Source organism: Phlebotomus papatasi, chromosome 2 (genome assembly GCF_024763615.1).
Source record: "Phlebotomus papatasi isolate M1 chromosome 2, Ppap_2.1, whole genome shotgun sequence".
In the NCBI taxonomy this organism is placed as follows: Eukaryota; Metazoa; Arthropoda; class Insecta; order Diptera; family Psychodidae; genus Phlebotomus; species Phlebotomus papatasi.
Genome location: NC_077223.1, coordinates 26188795 through 26206252, shown reverse-complemented (window position 1 = coordinate 26206252; position 17458 = coordinate 26188795). Strand labels below are relative to the sequence as shown.

The following is a 17458-nucleotide window of genomic DNA, read 5'->3' as shown; positions in this document are numbered from 1 at the left end:
CTCAATATAAAATGTTTTTCTTCATGGAGATATATTTTTTTATATTCCAAAATTTAAATATTAGAGAAAGTTCGCATAACATATTGGGTCCTCTGAACAGGAATCCCTTATACGTCTTTAATTTTCCGAATAAGAACCAATATAATTTTTAAACTATATGAAAATTAATAAAATCGTTAAATTTTCTTAGACATAGGGTGGAGTAACCACTTATAGCCACTTTTAGGAAAAACTGAAATTAATTTACTTATAATTTTTAAACCCTTATTATAAAGTAACTTAAATTTGACACAAAGTTTCTTAGATATGTTTTCTATAGATATATCAGACTAATAGTCCCTCAATTTAACGGTGGATTACTTAAAAGAATGTATTTTTATTAAAAATTCAAAGGTCCAAACTTAATTATTTTGGACAATAATATTAAAAAATATATTCAGCGTTAGTTTATCTTCCCGATATACTTTTTATTACTCGTATCATATGATTTTTCTTCGATTTAACTAATAGTGACGAGAAGTGAGTCACTGGCGAGAAGTGGTGACACCACCCTAACTCCATTATGTTAAAATGGAGTAAAGAAAAAAAATACAAACACGAGATATTCAAGAACGAAACTTCTGTTGATGAGAAATTTATAGGTACAGCGTAAACGAATATGTAAGACGTGAATTGGATGGTATGAGGTTTCTTTACCTTGGTAAAGATATATAGAAAATTTGAATATGATATAAAATTTTGCAACAAAACACAAGTGATAAAAAAACGTAAGAATATTTGAACAGCCCTACATACCAGAAAAAAATCTCATCTGAAAGATAACGATGATAATTTAATCACCTCTTGAACTTTTCAAAAATTCACAACTCAAAGAAAATGTTTCTCTTCTTGAGTTACTTTTTGTTTCGTCACCTCACACATAATTGGATTTTGGTTAGAGAATTGTTTCTACTTCTTGTCAATTTCTCATTTGACACCGTAATTCACTATTAGCAGGTGAAGAATCTCTTCTCACGCCCACCCATTCCATCCTCCAAATGATCATCATCTCGAGTTTCCTGGAGGAAAGAACCGAGAAATTGCTACTTCAACCCCTTGTCTGTGAATACTACAGCGTTCCGCCTCATGCATTTTCTGCCCTCAATTGAGAAATATAGCACTGCAATTATCCTGATTCAATGGACTTGAATTAATGGGTGGGTGGTATTTGGGTTAAAGACTCCGTCATTCACTGGAGTCATTAGCTACTCAAGTTCCCGGTGTATCGACCACTTTGCCACTAAGAGCCTCTTTCAGTCAGGAGGTGGAAAAGGGTGCTAAAATCGAAGGTAAAGTTCCTCAGTAAATGGCAATGTCGATTTTCATCCTTTTGGATAAGAGAGGTCAAAATCGAAAGAGAGAATATTGAACATACACCCCAACCCCTATATTTTTATTTGGCAACGGTGAGCTTTTAGTGGCTATGTTTGTTCGTAAATCGTGTTGGATGCTTTATTCTTATGGGCTCACCATGAATCTTTTTTGCTGGCCCATATATAAATTACACAAACCACTCCCCATCTAGCCAAAAAGTCAACAACTACCACATAAGAATATGTATGGCAACATGAGAAAATTTTATGAAATGGACGAGGATTCAAGCGACAGAGATGGATAACCTCAGGATGGTCTCATACTTGTTACCCGTTTTTGGGTCTATCCGAAATATCCATACCCCAAGAAAAAGAAAAACGAAATACACCCGTGCGAAAAATTTTTCACACCACGCACCCGCAGAAAAGCTGGTGGAAAAACATAACTTTTTCATGTTCTACAATTGGAAAAGTCTGCTTCATTGCGAATTTTTCGGGGTTATTACTTTATGTTACTTATTAAATAATTCATTGTTTTATGTGGGGATGAATGGAGAACGAGCTACAATATTTTATTCAAGATGTTAGAAATCTTCTGAAAATTACCTTGAGACGCTCAAATGAAGAGGGATTAAATGCATTGTATAGCTTGTATAATGTTCTGTAATTCCCACAAAAGATATGATAAATAGAATAACAAAATCAATCTTACTTATAAGACTACCATGAATATTATTTTTGCAAAAAATCCTATCTTGAAAATTCCTCTTCAGGATTTCTTCTACTCTTTCATACAGAAATTTAAGAATATAGAAAATATTCTTTAAAAAAAATCAAGAGTCTCAATTACAATAAGAATTAATCTAGGAAGTGGCTTACATCGCTTGCACAAACTTATGAGGAATGTGATTAATTAAATATTCACAATATTCACACAAAGAGATATGGCAAAGCGTCCCAGCTTTGCGGAATTCTCTGAGGTCGAGCTGTAAAATTGAGAATTGGGATATTTTAAATCAGTAGCAATGTCTTTAACTAAAAAAGTTTTTGTCATGAAACATATCTCCACTGATAAAAGTAGAAAAGGCGAACTGGAGACAAATAAAGCATAGTAAGTGCAACTTTGTGCAGATCCTGTGTATTTGGTCAGTTTTTAATTCAAATAGAAAATTTTGATAAAAGAATTTCTGAATAAAGGCCTCTATACACTAGGAGCAATTTCTTTAAAAAATGCCTTTTTAAAGAAAACTTCCCCTATCCTTGTAAGCAGAAACGTCAGAATTTTTTAAAAAAGGCAATTTGACGAAAATTGCTTCTGTTGTCGGACTTTCGCCCTGGAAGATTCCTCAGGCAGACCAAGGCTTATCGCGGCCAAAAACATTGGGATGAAATTTTGAGCTGGAAGACTCATATTCTTTTGAGCTGTCCCAAAATTCAGGATAGGTTTGAGAAAAACCCTTTTGAACAACACTATTTTGGTTAATAAGGAGTGCGAAAGTACAAATTACAAGAAGGGACACGACCTGCTAATAAGGATAAAATAGAGAAGAAAATATTTTGTCACATTTCAGAGATTTTTTGCAACCGCAGCGCCTCCAGACGTTTGTCAAGTGAGTTATTTGTATCTCTATCTCTCTCTCATAGTTGAATTGCGCGCGATTTAAGAACTTTCTATTTGAAGTAATATTTGCATTCAATTTCTTTGTATTTCTGCAAGATTCAATTAAAAGGGTGTGTAGTGAACAGCTATCCGTCTTCCGACAAAGATATCAAGAAGACAATTTCTTTCTATATGAGTTTTTATGTCTGTTATGTCTTTTTGGCGCAAAAATATTTATCATGGCACCGTGAATGAGCGGGATTAGTGTTACAGGTATGGCTATCTGTAATTTCCATTAAAATTATCAACACAAAATTTCCGATATTACACGACTTTTAACGAGCACAGGTCTGATGTAGACACCATAAGAAACTATTAGAAAAGGTCTTAAAGAGGCAGTAGGTAAATCCCAATTGTTGTGGAAATGCTCACTAATGTATGAATACTGGAAAATACTTTGATCAAAATTGATATTTTCAATAAGTAAAATATATTAAAAAAAAATCTTAAAAACTTTAATACTTTTATTTTTAATATTCCTTCCTTGTGTCTCTTAAAACTTAAGACGTTTAAGGAGGTCCGTGAAAGCTATCAATGGTAAATATTTGAAGCCTGGGTCTTTTTTATGTTCGATAATATAAAATTTTACAATTTACAAATTGGTATATTTCGTCCTAAATTCCCCTAATTAATTCTTTAACAAAAAGGAAGATTGTATCCCTCGACAAATTTTGAAAATTCAAGATATAAAATCACTGGAAAGTTATAGGTCATATAATGATTTTCGGCCAATGAAATAGTTTTTAAGAAGTGAAAACACGGGATTTTGACCTTTGATCTTCTCCTCCTTTATTCCTTGCCAACGTTTCGAAGCTTGATGGCTCCTTCTTCAGGTATGGAAAAAGAATCCATTTGTTAAAAAGTAGTAGTGAACCAGTTCCCTGACATCCTTTTCCCACCATTCTTTTTCTGTACCTGAAGAAGGAGCCATCAAGCTCCGAAACGTTGGCAAGGAATAAAAGAGGAGAAGATCAAAGGTCAAAATCCCGTGTTTTCATTTCTTACAAATTTATAGGCACAAATGTTTATGTTTTTAAATAAATATTAAGATTCAGATAAATAGTTAAATCTAAAATTAATTGTGAAATTCCGATACACTATAAGATAAATTTTTGCCCCGATTTTTGTTTTTGTAAATTTGGGACCGATCAAAATCCCGAACGTCAAAACCTTGAACATTAAGATCTTGAAAGGACGAAATTCCGAATGCCAAAATCCCGAAAGACATGGAAATTTTCTGTCTTTTGGGAAATTTCTCTACATATTGTCCTTCATATAATTTCGGCCCTTTCAGGATTTTCACCATTCGAAGTTTCAGCTTTTGGGATTTTAGTTTTCGGAATTCTCGTGTTTGGAATTTAGGTTTTCGGAATTTTGGGTTTTCGAGATTTTGACCAATTCAGAATTTTGGTCTTCAAAAGTTTTGGAGTTCGGAATTTTATCTCTCGCGATTTTGGCTATCGGGATTTTGATCAAAACCGTATAGAGATTTATAAGGGAATGCTTTGAATCTTTGAAACTTCACATGACAGATATTTCGTACCGTCAATTTTTTCAGTTTCCTTAACGAATCAAAGCCATTAAATCTCCAATTTCCTTAAAAAGATTAATGTAACAAATTAATTAAAGAACACAGGACAAATCGAGTGGTACGAAAATGTTGTCATCTATAAGTCAAAGTCACATCATTATTGGGAATGCTTTAAATCTCGTGCATATTGTAATACCCAATAAAACCCAAGGCAAAACCTTTTCTTTTGGTCTTTATATCATTGCTGAGTACCCTTTGTGAATTACCTACCTACATAGCTAACCTTTGCATTATCATAATGGCAACGTATGAAACTCACAAAAAAGATTATGAAATTCTGAGTATATGAAGCTCCAGGCAATGTGAAAATCCAGAGCCCAAAATGTTTCCCCAAGTTTGAAAAAGGCATGTGAAGTTTAGGGTGAAAATTATCATTTTATTGAATATATCCCATTAAAAACAATTCCTCCTGTATTCATACATTCACCACAAATCTCCTTTCTACGGTATCTCGTGACGCGTGTCAGGTGCCTTAATCCTCCGGGCAATGATATGGAACACATCACATTCAACCTCAGTGGATAATTCAAAACGTGCCCGGAAATGGAAATCGCATGCAGTAAAATGGCAATATTCCTTCACGTTCATCGCCAATTGCGAAGGTTGGTCAAAAAGGAAGTGAGAAAGGGGAGTCCTTGAGGGAGGAAAAATGAAGAGAATTCTCATCGTCTCAAAAAAAAGGACCAAAAGTCTTTCTTTCTACAATGTATCTTCTTGTGATGTCATATATCTATTCTTTTACACCCCAAATGTACGATAACCATTTGCATCAACATCATGTGGGGAGACGATGTGAAATAAATTTAACATTTATGCGATATGAATAGAATTTTCCGGATTGAATTTTTATTATTCGCTGTATTAGGAACTTCTTCGACACCCAGACAAATGGCTTTTATTCACATATCGAACCACGGACGTTTTGTATCTCACCAAGAATTTCCTCTCTCTCACAAGGCATTTCATCAGGAAAAGGAGCTTTTCAGATAAAATATCCCCCAACAAAAAGGGGATTGAAGTAAGATTTCTCCCACCAATGCCCATGGTTTACAACGGTTATATGGACTCTCGGGGTAGGTCAATGCCACATGAATGGTTTCCGAAAGAACCAAAATTATTCTCACTCAAAGTGTTTTAATGACAAAGAATAATTAAAAAGTTTTCAACCCCTCACACAAAAGTCCAATCATAAAGTAGAATTTTCACTCCAAGAGATAGTTTCGTCTGAAGTATTCGCTTCATTACCTTCACCCTAAGGATAAAGTTGATTATTTAAGAGATTCAATTAAGCAAAATTTTCATCTAATGAATCTCTTGCATGTATGTTTTAAATTTAAATAATCTGGATTGGAGTAGAAATGGGAATGGGGGAGCAATGATCTCTAGAGCAATCAAAATTCATTTTTAGAATTTGAATTTATCTTTACTATTTCAGGGAGCAAAATGTTTATAATTCACTCGTTTTAATTTGTCATCGATTTCAGCTTAAAAAGTTCTAGATATCTACTTCTAGGTCTTCGGTGACCCCCCTAATCTTAAGTTCTCTAATTTTATTTCTTTTAACTTTCCCCTCAAAATTGATGTTTGTTTTGGTTTCTGCGATATCATTTTTTCTGGAATATACCAATTAAAAATTTTATCCATAAGCACCAATGAATGATCTGAATATATGCGATTTCGATTTTTTTTATTATGTTTTTTTTTTGGAGATATATTTTCCAATAGATTTAATCAAATTTTGATTGAAATGGCGTTGAAATTTAAAATGCAGTGGTCCCAACTCCCAACCGATAATGCAAAAGAACCTATAATATAGGATAGGGTAAGTGTGCCAAATTCGGGCCAGCTTGCAATTTCGGCCACCTTTTTTGTTCCTCGAATTTCCATGAATTTTTAGTTTTTACATACTCTAGAGATTATACAATGCAAAAGAATAACAAAAAATGTAGCTTCGACAAACGAGATGACGTGAAAAAGTCATTGGAAGAATTCCTGAAGGGCAAGTAACTATGAAAATGAAGGTGGCCGAAATAGGGTGCCAAAGCTATGTCTACATTTTTATTCATTTTAAAATATATTAAGAATGATTATAGAGAAAATAAAGACGATAAACTGTCTACAAGGTTCTAAGCAACACTCTTTAAGTAGAAGGAATAAAAAAAATCAATTTCTATTAAAGATATTACATTTCAAACATAAGACTTTGGCGCTTGCATGCAACTATGCCGAAATTTGGAACACTTACCCTAAGTGTGCCAAATTCCGGCCACATTTTTTGTTCCTAGAATTTTTATGAATTTTTGGTTTTTACATACTCTAGAAATTATACAATGCAAAAGAATAACAAACAATGTAGCTTCGACAAACAAAATGACGTGAAAAAGATATGTGAAGAATTCTCGATGGGCAAAGAACTAGGAGAATGAAGGTGGCCGAAATAAAGCACCAAAGCTATGTCCATATTTTTATTTATTTTAAAATGTATTAAGAATTATTTTAGAGTAAATAAAGACGATAAACTGTCTACAAGGTTCTAAGAAACACTCATTAATAAGAAGTAATAAAAATATTCAATTTGTATTAATAATATTACATTTCAAACTTGAGACCTTGGCGCTTGCATGCAACTATGTCGAAATTTGGCACACTTACCCTAATATATGGAAGAGCCTGCATGTTTCAAACACGGTGGATTACTTTTCAATTATATAAATAAATGTGACAAAAACACTAATCGAGTTATTTTAACAAAGCCTACAATAGTGGCTATACCAAGGGCTATACAAAATTTCAAGATAATTTTCTGAGTTTTGGAAATAATATCTTAAAACCAAAACATAAAAAGTGTCTCAAGCATGCGGCTCTCCCCTATTGTTATATTTGGAATGTTGTCCGTAAGCTTGTTATCAAATTAGAAGCTAAACGATGACAGATATCCACTTCAAATTTTCCATAACACTCCCACATATAGATAAATATCCCTTAAAATAGATGTGTCTTTCTACCATAACCTCTCCCAAAATTTCTCTTAAAAGTATGTTTTTTAGGTTTTCAGCTGAGATTCATTACAATCTTAATTTTAGTATTTTCGGTTTTGTTGTGGTGGTAACTTATATGGTTTTCAGGGATACCGGTCAAAATCCCGAAAGCCAAAATCCTGGACGCCAAAGTCCCGAAAGCCAAAATCCCGAAAGATAAAATCCCGAATTCTTAAATGTGTCATAGCTCCCACGATTGCACTCGCGATGGAGGCAAAAGGAAATTTTCTGCATCTTAGGAAATTATTCTACATAATTATCCTCCATATAATTTCATCCATTTCAGGATTTTGAAAATTTGGGATCTTGGCTTTCGGGCTTTTGGCTTTCGGGATTCTGGCCCTTTCGGGATTTCGGCATTGAGCCCGATCACAAGTAGATTTTGATTCTCCAATAGTGTCTTGGATGAAAGGTAAATGGAACTCTATTTGCACAAAAAGTCGTTGAAGTTCGAAGAATTCAAATTGAATTCCGAATTTTCATACTAAATTTTCGAACAAGTTGGGGAAAATTTATCAAATATCACACTAAAAAGCTGGCAAAAGAGTTACTCAGTGATTATGGGGTGATTGCATAATGGGACAAGAACAGTAATCGTTGTTGTTCAGTTTTTTTCCTCACAAAAATGTGAAGACCGTCACATTTTGACACTTGAGAACTTCGAAATTCGAACAGGATGTATCTCATCCACCTTGCGGAATTATCAAGAAGTAAGAAAGTCTCTTTTTTGGAACTTCAAATAGATTTTCGAATTTTTCAAGATCTACTTCTGTACGGAAAGATTCGGGGTTTTAGCTTACGGGAATTTCGTGTTCGGGATTTTGGCTGCCTCAGGGTTTTCAGACATAAGGCTTAGCCATATAGCTTTACTTTTCTAATTACTTATCAATCAAAACTATTTGGAAAATTTTGACTTATGCCCCGGGCACATTTATGACTTCAGCTGAAGGACTGCTTAAAGTAATTATAATCAAAATAATGATTAGATTGCATTTCCATCACTTTCTGTATCAAAAAACTGATAGGAATTCAGTAAAATCATTATTTTAATTGTAATTATGTTAATCTATCTCTTAGTTCAAGTCGTAAGTGTGTTTAGGGCATTACGATCGGATTTATTAAAGGCAAATAATCTATTAGATTTAATCTTTCCGTACAGAAGTAGATCTTGAAAAATTCGAAAATCTATTTGAAGATCCAAAAAAGAGACTTTCTTACTTCTTAACACTTTCGCAAAGTGGCGGAAGTAACATCCTGTTCGAATTTCGAAGTGCTCAAGTGTCAAAATGTGACGGTCTTCACATTTTTGTGAGGAAAAAAACTGAACAACAACGATTACTGTTCTTGTCCCATTATGCAATCACCCCATAATCACTGAGTAACTCTTTTGCCAGCTCTTTAGTGTGATATTTGATAAATTTTCCCCAACTTGTTCGAAAATTTAGTATGAAAATTCGAAATTGAATTTGAATTCCCAGCGAGCACAGTTAGCAGAATAAAATAGGATTTTCAGCATTTTTTTGCTGAATCGGTCTGCTGGCCAATCAGCAGCTCTCGAACAAAAAGTGCTAAGCAAATACATGAATATGGCACTGTTTAGCGCTCGCAGTGGATGATGGCAGAACTAAACACTGCCGAGAGATGGCGCCGGGAAGCATTTAGCAGCAAATTTTCTCTTTCATTTTTTTTTTCTTTTTCTCTCAAAATGTCAAAATGGACTTGGAATTTCCCCTGAAATTATTTATCAACTTGGGGGATATTATAATCACGATTTTTATTACTTATATTATTATAGGAATTATGCTGCGGTATGCTGCCTATAGAGAATGATCTAATAGGTGTATTAAACATACTCCCGACCAAAAATGTTGCATTTTTTAGTGAATTGCGTCATTATTTTCCCGAGAAAACAAAATTTTTTTTTCTGAGGAAATATTCAGTCGGGGATTATAAAATTATTCATTATTTATGAAAAATATGTTTTTTCTTTTGCAAAAAGCATTTTTTCCTCAATTTTCGCAATTAAATATTGGCATCTCTCCTGGAACAGCCATTGATGTATTATGCTCACAGTCAGTCACAACTATTGTAATTGATCTTGAATCAGGATTTTTCTACTTTTTTAACTTTTTTATGGTAAATAAAGTTGCAGATGCATTTAAAAAATCCATTTAAAAGTTGTGACTTCCCCACTTAACTCTTTCGCCTCTTTTGGGACTCTGAGTGCACAAAGCAGCATATGAATACTTTGTGGAAAACAATGTTTTTTTTTTAATTATTCAGAACTGATAAAAATCCTATTCTTGTGAATGATTACAAACTATAAGGATGTCTAAATGTAAAATATTTTTTTGTAGGACCTCAATTAATTTCTGAGCAAAGATATTTTTGATTTAAAAAAAAAAGTGAAATTGGCTTACAGTATATGCTGCGGTCCGGAAAGAGTTAATGAGTTCAATAATGCCTTTTAAAAATACTACAAAAAAATTTCTATGGATACTACAAAATAAAATATAATTGTTTTATCACAATTTAAGTTGAAAAATTTACATAAAAGCGTTTTTGTTTGTTGCGGCAAATGCGGAAAATATATATTTTTTTATGTTATAAAATGTTTTATATTTTACAAGTGAAATAAATGTATGATCCGTGCACGATGCATATGCATAATGTATATGCTGCACTTTTCTATTTATAAATTTTCGATTATAAATTTTCTAAAGCGCATTTTTACGCAAAAAACTACTTTTATTATCGTGGTAAAATAACAAACCAACAATTATCGTTTTTTTAATACTGTACGTATTCTTTCTTAAATGAAAAATTTATTCAATTTGATGATTCATTTTTTAAATTAAAATGATATGCATTTATATTTTTTAGAAGAGAGTTTTTAAATACCTTTAAAGTCAGGAAAATATGCTAATTTGTTGGAAATCATTTCAAATAATTTTGAGTAGACTGTGTATACCATTAAATAAAAATTATAGAGGCTCTAAATTCTATATGTTCTTGATCTTCTTGGTATTTCCATGAGGTTCCGAAGTTTTTTCAATATTTCTCGAATTTAGAATTCATTAAATATCAAAATATCTTGAGAATTCCCAAGAATTTCTTGGGTTATTAATTTTCTAAAATCACAGCGGACAAGAATTCTTGGCAATGCAATTTTAATTTAGGTGTAGTATATTTTTTTATAAATGAATTCACAATATTTTTTGATAAAATTAGACAAAAAAACTTAAATTTATTGGTCGGAAAAGGTTTAAGAATACATATTATTCAAAATATATTATAAATATGATTTTTTAAAATTTTTGTGAATTTTAAATTTTTTGCTTTATTTTTTAATGTCAAATGTGGTTGTTGTAAGAATCATAAAATTGTAATAATGGAAAAGGTTAACCTTAGCTTCTACTCAACTCAGCAAAGACAAAAACCAAGTGCATTAAAGTCTCTCACTCGATTGGGGAAAAAGAATAACTTTGACTAATTGCCACTGCGATCGCTAGTGTAACTTCGAGGTCAGCAGAGCTCAGCTGAAAAAATATATGTTTTCAGCTGATTTGAAAAAGCTTAGCATTTGGTGCTCGCTGGGTTCTTCGAACTTCAACGACTTTTTGTGCAAATAGAGTTCCATTTACCTTTCATCCAAGACACTATTGGAGAATCAAAATCTACTTGTGAGCGGGCAGAATTTGTACAAACTTCAAACTTAACTAATCTGGAGAGTATTTTTATTCAGATGTCACTGAAAGATATTGAAATTTCTAACCGGACGACATCAGTCCCAACCGATAATAATAAATTGGTAAATTACCGGCAAAGCGATTTATAGACTAGATGTTATTTAATTATTGACTATATTATTTTATATAAATTACCATGTCATGGTGTTAAAATAATAATTATTTTTTAGCAAACAATGCACATAAATAGGATTTCCATTTTGAAAATATTTTAAGGCGCAACCAGTGACAGAAAGTTACAATGGTAATTTTATGAAAATTAGCAATTCCATTACTGCGAAATTGTTAAAACTTCTGTAAAACAATTGTATCAGGCGCCAATTTCAAATATTTGAAAATTTCATGACATTGCGCAAAAAAAATGAATGTCGAAAGTCACGAATAATACTGATTAAACTCACAGAATGGTTCATCAACGCTTACGAGTGGCGTAAAAGCTTTTATCGGATTTCAATATATTATATTTTCTGCTAACTTTTTTATCGTAGGCAGAAAAAAAATAAAGTTATTGCTTCCATTGCGAATTTATGGTGGAAATTTTCAATTACTTTTCCCACTTTCAGTTGCTTCTCAAGAGATGGTGTGTTTATTTTTTTTTATAAAAATCCTTTATTGCACATCTTTCAATAAATGTACAACCCTTGGAAATCATTGAATGAATTTCTTTTCCATTTACTGACTCTGGTTTACCTTATTGTATGCACATTGAAAAATTTTCTCAGTGCAACAGAAATCTGTGGCAATGATATAAACAGCAAAATACGAAAACGGATTTTCATTAAGCTGTTCAGAGTGGGTTTCAATCCACAGATGGAGTATCCACTTCAATTCCATTGACCAATAAACTTAAACAATTTTAATTAATAATAATAATAATAATAATAATAATAATATATTTATTTCCTTTATCAATCTCAAAAATGCGGCTGCCCACCTATTATACGAACTATTATAAAATAGTTTATAATTTTATGGTTATAAAATATTTGCTTCACAAATAGCATAAAATTTATGGCACATAAATTTGTAATTATTCACAGATATGTTCTGTGCTATATTTGCTATTATCATTCCACAATTACTAACCATAATTTGAGCAAATTCAAAAATTAAATAAATGCGAAACCATAAAATATTTACAAATATCTTCATATATTGTCGGTTGCATAAACTATTGTCGTATCTGCATTTGGTGCAACCGACAATATATTAAACATATCTTTCTGTATTTTTTTAATTTAATATTTCAAAGTTTATTTTTTCATCATGTCTTTGCAGAAACTCTTTGAGGATTTTAAAACTTCATGAGAAAACTATCGTAAATAATATTTACAATTTAATTTATAATAGGGTCGGAGGAACGTCTGTTCGACAGGGAACCCCTATTGACACTTTTGTCACAATGTTGAAAATTATTTAATGTATCTAGTAAAATATAAGTAATATAACGTTTTTTCTTTAATATACCTTTTACTATAAACAGAGATGTTCAAATTTCGTATTCCAAATGGTATAGAGTAGGGTGTCAATAGGTGCTGACTGCTGACTCGAGTTCTTAAAGTGTCAATAGACGTTCATTTCACCCTATTAACTCTTTAAGGATGATTGTTTCAAGATTACATAAGCGGACATATCCTTCAAACAAAGTCAAATATTAAAGAGGCTTCAGTGAGCGTATTACTCATTCAAATGGGTTCATGCTTGGGCTCGTTGGAAAGGTCTTCAGTTTTCTGGCAAGTCTGATCCGGTTTCAATCGGTTATGAATCGGTGCTGAACAGGTCATGTACCGATAAGTGATTTTCGTCCGATAAGCAGTTCTATTACTTATAAGCTACTTTAAAATGTATTTTGAATGATTTATAAATTGGCTCAAATAAGTTTAGATTCAGTAGAGCCCAAGAATTTATTCCCAAGAAATGCAAGAAAAAATTCCTAAAATAAGTTTACGTATTACCGAAAGTATTCTGCAAGTTTTTCTGAAAAATTATAACTGTCTAAAAATGTTCAACTTCTCATAGCAAACATTGATAACGGTGATAGGAAAAATATTTTCTAAATTTCAAACTTAAGAAACCAAATAAAAATTAAGTGTATTGCAACTTAATTTTTTTATTCCTACACAGAAAAGAAATATTTCGTAAAATTGTACCTAAATATTTGTGAATTCCTATTGGGGACTTAAGAAATGCACGTAAATCTTATAACCCACAAACAAGTGCTTAAAAGTTTGTAGTTTTTCACAAGCTTTGTTCGTAACATGTTCACTTGACGAGCATTTCTTGTACTTTTACAAACATTTTGTTCGTAAATGTTAGCAAGCACATAAAAAATGTTTGGCGGGCAAAAAGCCCCCCGATTTTACAAAACTTTTTTTTTTCAAACATCATTGTTTTCACAAAAAAATACAGCACTAAATTATTATATTTATATATTTTCTATACCTCACTTTCATAAATTAGTTAATTTTGCTCCAAATAAAGCGAAAATCCATTCATATTCACAAATTTTAATTTGTTAATTTCTCAGAAAAATTAAAAGTGCACCTTTTCACCATCGAATTTTTCATCGATCGACCATGTTTTCCAATGAAAAACACAATAAAGTGACTGTCGTTTATTCGTTTTGTTTAACATTTATGTCATATTTCTGGCTAGTTTTAGTTAAATTAAGTGCTAATCTTTATTGTTAACAGTACGTGAAGTTTTCAAATGAAATAATTACTTATTTCGTGAACAATAACGGGTTTTCTGAAGTATTTGCAAATGCTTCAATAGGAAACCCTGAAAATATGATTTTTTTGGAGAGATTTTCCTATTGTTTTAGATGGGAAAGGAGAAAATACCAGGAATAAGAACAAATCCTGCACTCAAGAGCAACTCAACAAGGTTTTGGAAGCCTTTCGTAGTGGTTTCAGTTACACTGTTTGTCTCCAATTAGAAACTTTCCCTTGTCTCCAATTGGATTAATATGTTTCCAATAGAAGCATTTTACGCTCGCGAATATTTCTTGTATTTAAGAAGTTTTCAAATTATATTTAAAGAATTTTCACTAAACAGTAACATTCTAGAAGAGTCAAGGAGCAAATTTATGTAATTTTCTTCAGAAAAAATATTTACTTTATGTTGAATCTTCTGTCAAAGTTAAAATGTCTGGAAATGGTTTTGAATTAGGACGTTTACCCTATTTCTTCCAAAAGAAATCAGAAAAAATGCTAATTTTTGGCTTTCTTATTCAAGAAACCTTCTCAAGTATTACCTATTGAGTACGTGATCGCAGTAAAGTTTCCGGTTCTTTTTGATCAGGAAAAGATGGAAAATTTCAAGAAAAATATTTTTAAAAAAATACAAATGATCAACCAAAGTACTTCAAAAAGCATTGTCTATTCAACAAAAAAAGTTTGTCAAATTGATGTATTTGACAAACTTTTTTGTATTTTTTTTATATTTTTTCCTGAAATTTTCCATCTTTTAGTGATCAAAAAGAAACGGAAACTACTACTAAATAATACTTGAGGAGGTTTCTTGAATAAGATAGCCAAAAATTAGCATTTTTTGTGATTTATTTTGGAAGAAATAGAAACAATCAAGCTTCTTGAAATTTTAGGTATATTTTTATACATATTTAAAGTGCTTAAATAATTTTTTTGTTAAAGAATATCTTTAAACCGTGCACCGATTAGCAGTTCATTATAATTTCTCGTCACAGTGGTTTCTAATTGCCGAAAACTGTGCAACTCGTTATTCTTAATTCAAATAAAAGATATAAAAATACTCGATTTTTATAAGTGTATAAATATGCATTGAAAGCATTCAAAAGCTCAAATGTTCGTAAATGTTTGTCAATTCCTACTTGAGACATACGAAATGCACGTAAAACGTAAACCCACAAAAAAAGTTTGTAAACCTTTGTCCTTTTTACAAACTTTGTTCGTAGTATGATCACTTAACGAGATTTTTTTGTTCTTTTACAAACATTTGTTCGTAAACACACAAAAAAAATGTTCGTAAAATTTTGTCATTTGTTCGTAAATTTTTGCCAGACAAACAAAAATTTACGAACAAATACGAACAAACGACAAAATTTTATTAAATTTTTATCATATCTTTACAAACATTTACAAACAAATGTTTGTGAAAAAACAAAAAATACTCATTAAGTGATCATGTTACAAAGAGTTTTTGTGAAGAAAGTACAAACTTTTACGAACTATTTTTGCAAGTTACAAAATTTACGAGCATTCACAAACACTTACGAACAATTTTACGAAATTTTTTTTTCTGTGTATGAGACTCATTTGTATGGAAGTTGTATGTGTAGATAGATGATGCTCTATTCACAAAATTCTATTGAAAATTTCTATAATGCGTCCTGATTACTAGAGCTTCTAACCGCATTATTTTCCAAAAGCATTTTAAATTGTTTTGCATTATAAAATCTACCTATAATTAGCTAATGTATCAATAATTAAAATATAAACCGAGCTTTGGAAAAACTATTTAAAAACTTCTTGTTTTTTTAATTTTTTTTTACCAAAATAGAATTATCTGAAAATTTGCTTTGAAAAAAATGTTTAAATTAGAACGATAAGAATATTTGATATTTCTCATTTGCCTTTTTTCTACTTTTTTTCCGTCTTGTTTAATCATACAAGCAATTTACAGCACAATTTTATGTTTAAACTTTCTGTACATATTACGTGGAATGTGAATAAAAAATTTAAAAAAAAAAATGAGAATAAACCTTATAATGTATATGAACTTTGGAAGAATATTAAAAAAAAAGATAATAGCACATGTTTATTTTTCATTTGGGATTCAATAAAAAAACAGGGAAATTTTTCCGCTCAAAGAGTTCTGCAACTGTTTAAATTCCCAGAGGAAGGGGGTGTTTATTAATCCTCTTATGGGTACATGAAAAAAATATCGCTTTGCACGTAATACTAAATTGGTGTAATTTGTTTGTATATCATCACAAAGCACGACACAACATATTGCACAACATATTATTCTTGGGGAGAATCAACAAGTTACAAGACTTAATTGAGCTTTAATTGTCACATGGGGGAAAGTTTTCCAAAACAGAATGTGTAGAATTTTCCCAGGTAAGACAATAGAATTAGAGAGAATTTAAACAATTGGCATTCTAGCAGAATTACAGATTATGATGAATTCAACCATGTAAATTCTGTGGAAGGAAATAGAGGACCTGACAAAGTGGAAAATAACCTGAAGGATCACTTATATCTATTATCACGTTTCACCTCCTGAGAAAACCCACATGAGCCCATTTACAGCTGAAGACAATGGCAAACACTTGTGGCATATTCATAAATTTTTCACTATCAGTCCCGGAAAATGGGCTCGGCAACCCAGTTACAGACAAACCGCAAGGGTATAGGCAAGTGTATTTCTGGGGAGGGACATAGGCGACATAGTCGTTCACCTTTTCAGCCCACATGGTAACTCTTACTGAACTCACCTATGTCAGTCCTTGGCTACTTTCCACAAACCAAAGCACAGCATTGGATTTTACGTAGTTCTAGAAATTATTGACTTCGGTAAAAGTTCAGCAAAGAAAGTTAATTAAACTGGGATAAATGTTAGTATCGCACACTAAATAAAGTCCTTGTTGCGTGCCAGAACAATTTCACTTGCGAAAGAGCGAACTGAATCACTCGACGGATGGCAAAAGACTGCCGAGCGGAGTTTAGCAAATCGCCAACACCGCCTGCCAGCAATCCCTGCGCTCAGGAAAATGCTCACAGCGGCGTCTCTCACAGGATACACACATTAACACAACAAAAGGTACAAGCATACTTAAATTTTCAAAAATATATAATATTATACAATTCCATTTTTATAATTGTAGAGTTTTTGGGCTTCTTCTTGGAGCATGAGTTTGATAATTCCAGCCAGCATGATAAATCTAAAATAAAATTCTAATATTTGTTATATCCCAATTACTAAAAGTTTAGTAATACAGTAGAGCCTCGCTATAGGCCATATTTGGTTCCAGATTTGACACTTGGGTCGCACTGTCATTTTTTTTTAAATTATAAACGACTTTT

At 31.8% G+C, this 17458-nt stretch overlaps 1 protein-coding gene across 1 annotated transcript in view; it reads right to left on the bottom strand.

The window, feature by feature from the left end:
- The window catches only part of LOC129803201 (uncharacterized), a 106379-nt gene extending 89317 nt beyond the window's left edge, over positions 1-17062 (bottom strand). The window contains exon 1 of the mRNA XM_055849614.1: positions 16870-17062. The gene's annotated coding sequence lies outside the window, so the exon portion shown is untranslated. The remainder of the gene's footprint in view (positions 1-16869) is intronic.
- Between the last annotated feature and the right edge of the window lie 396 nt (positions 17063-17458).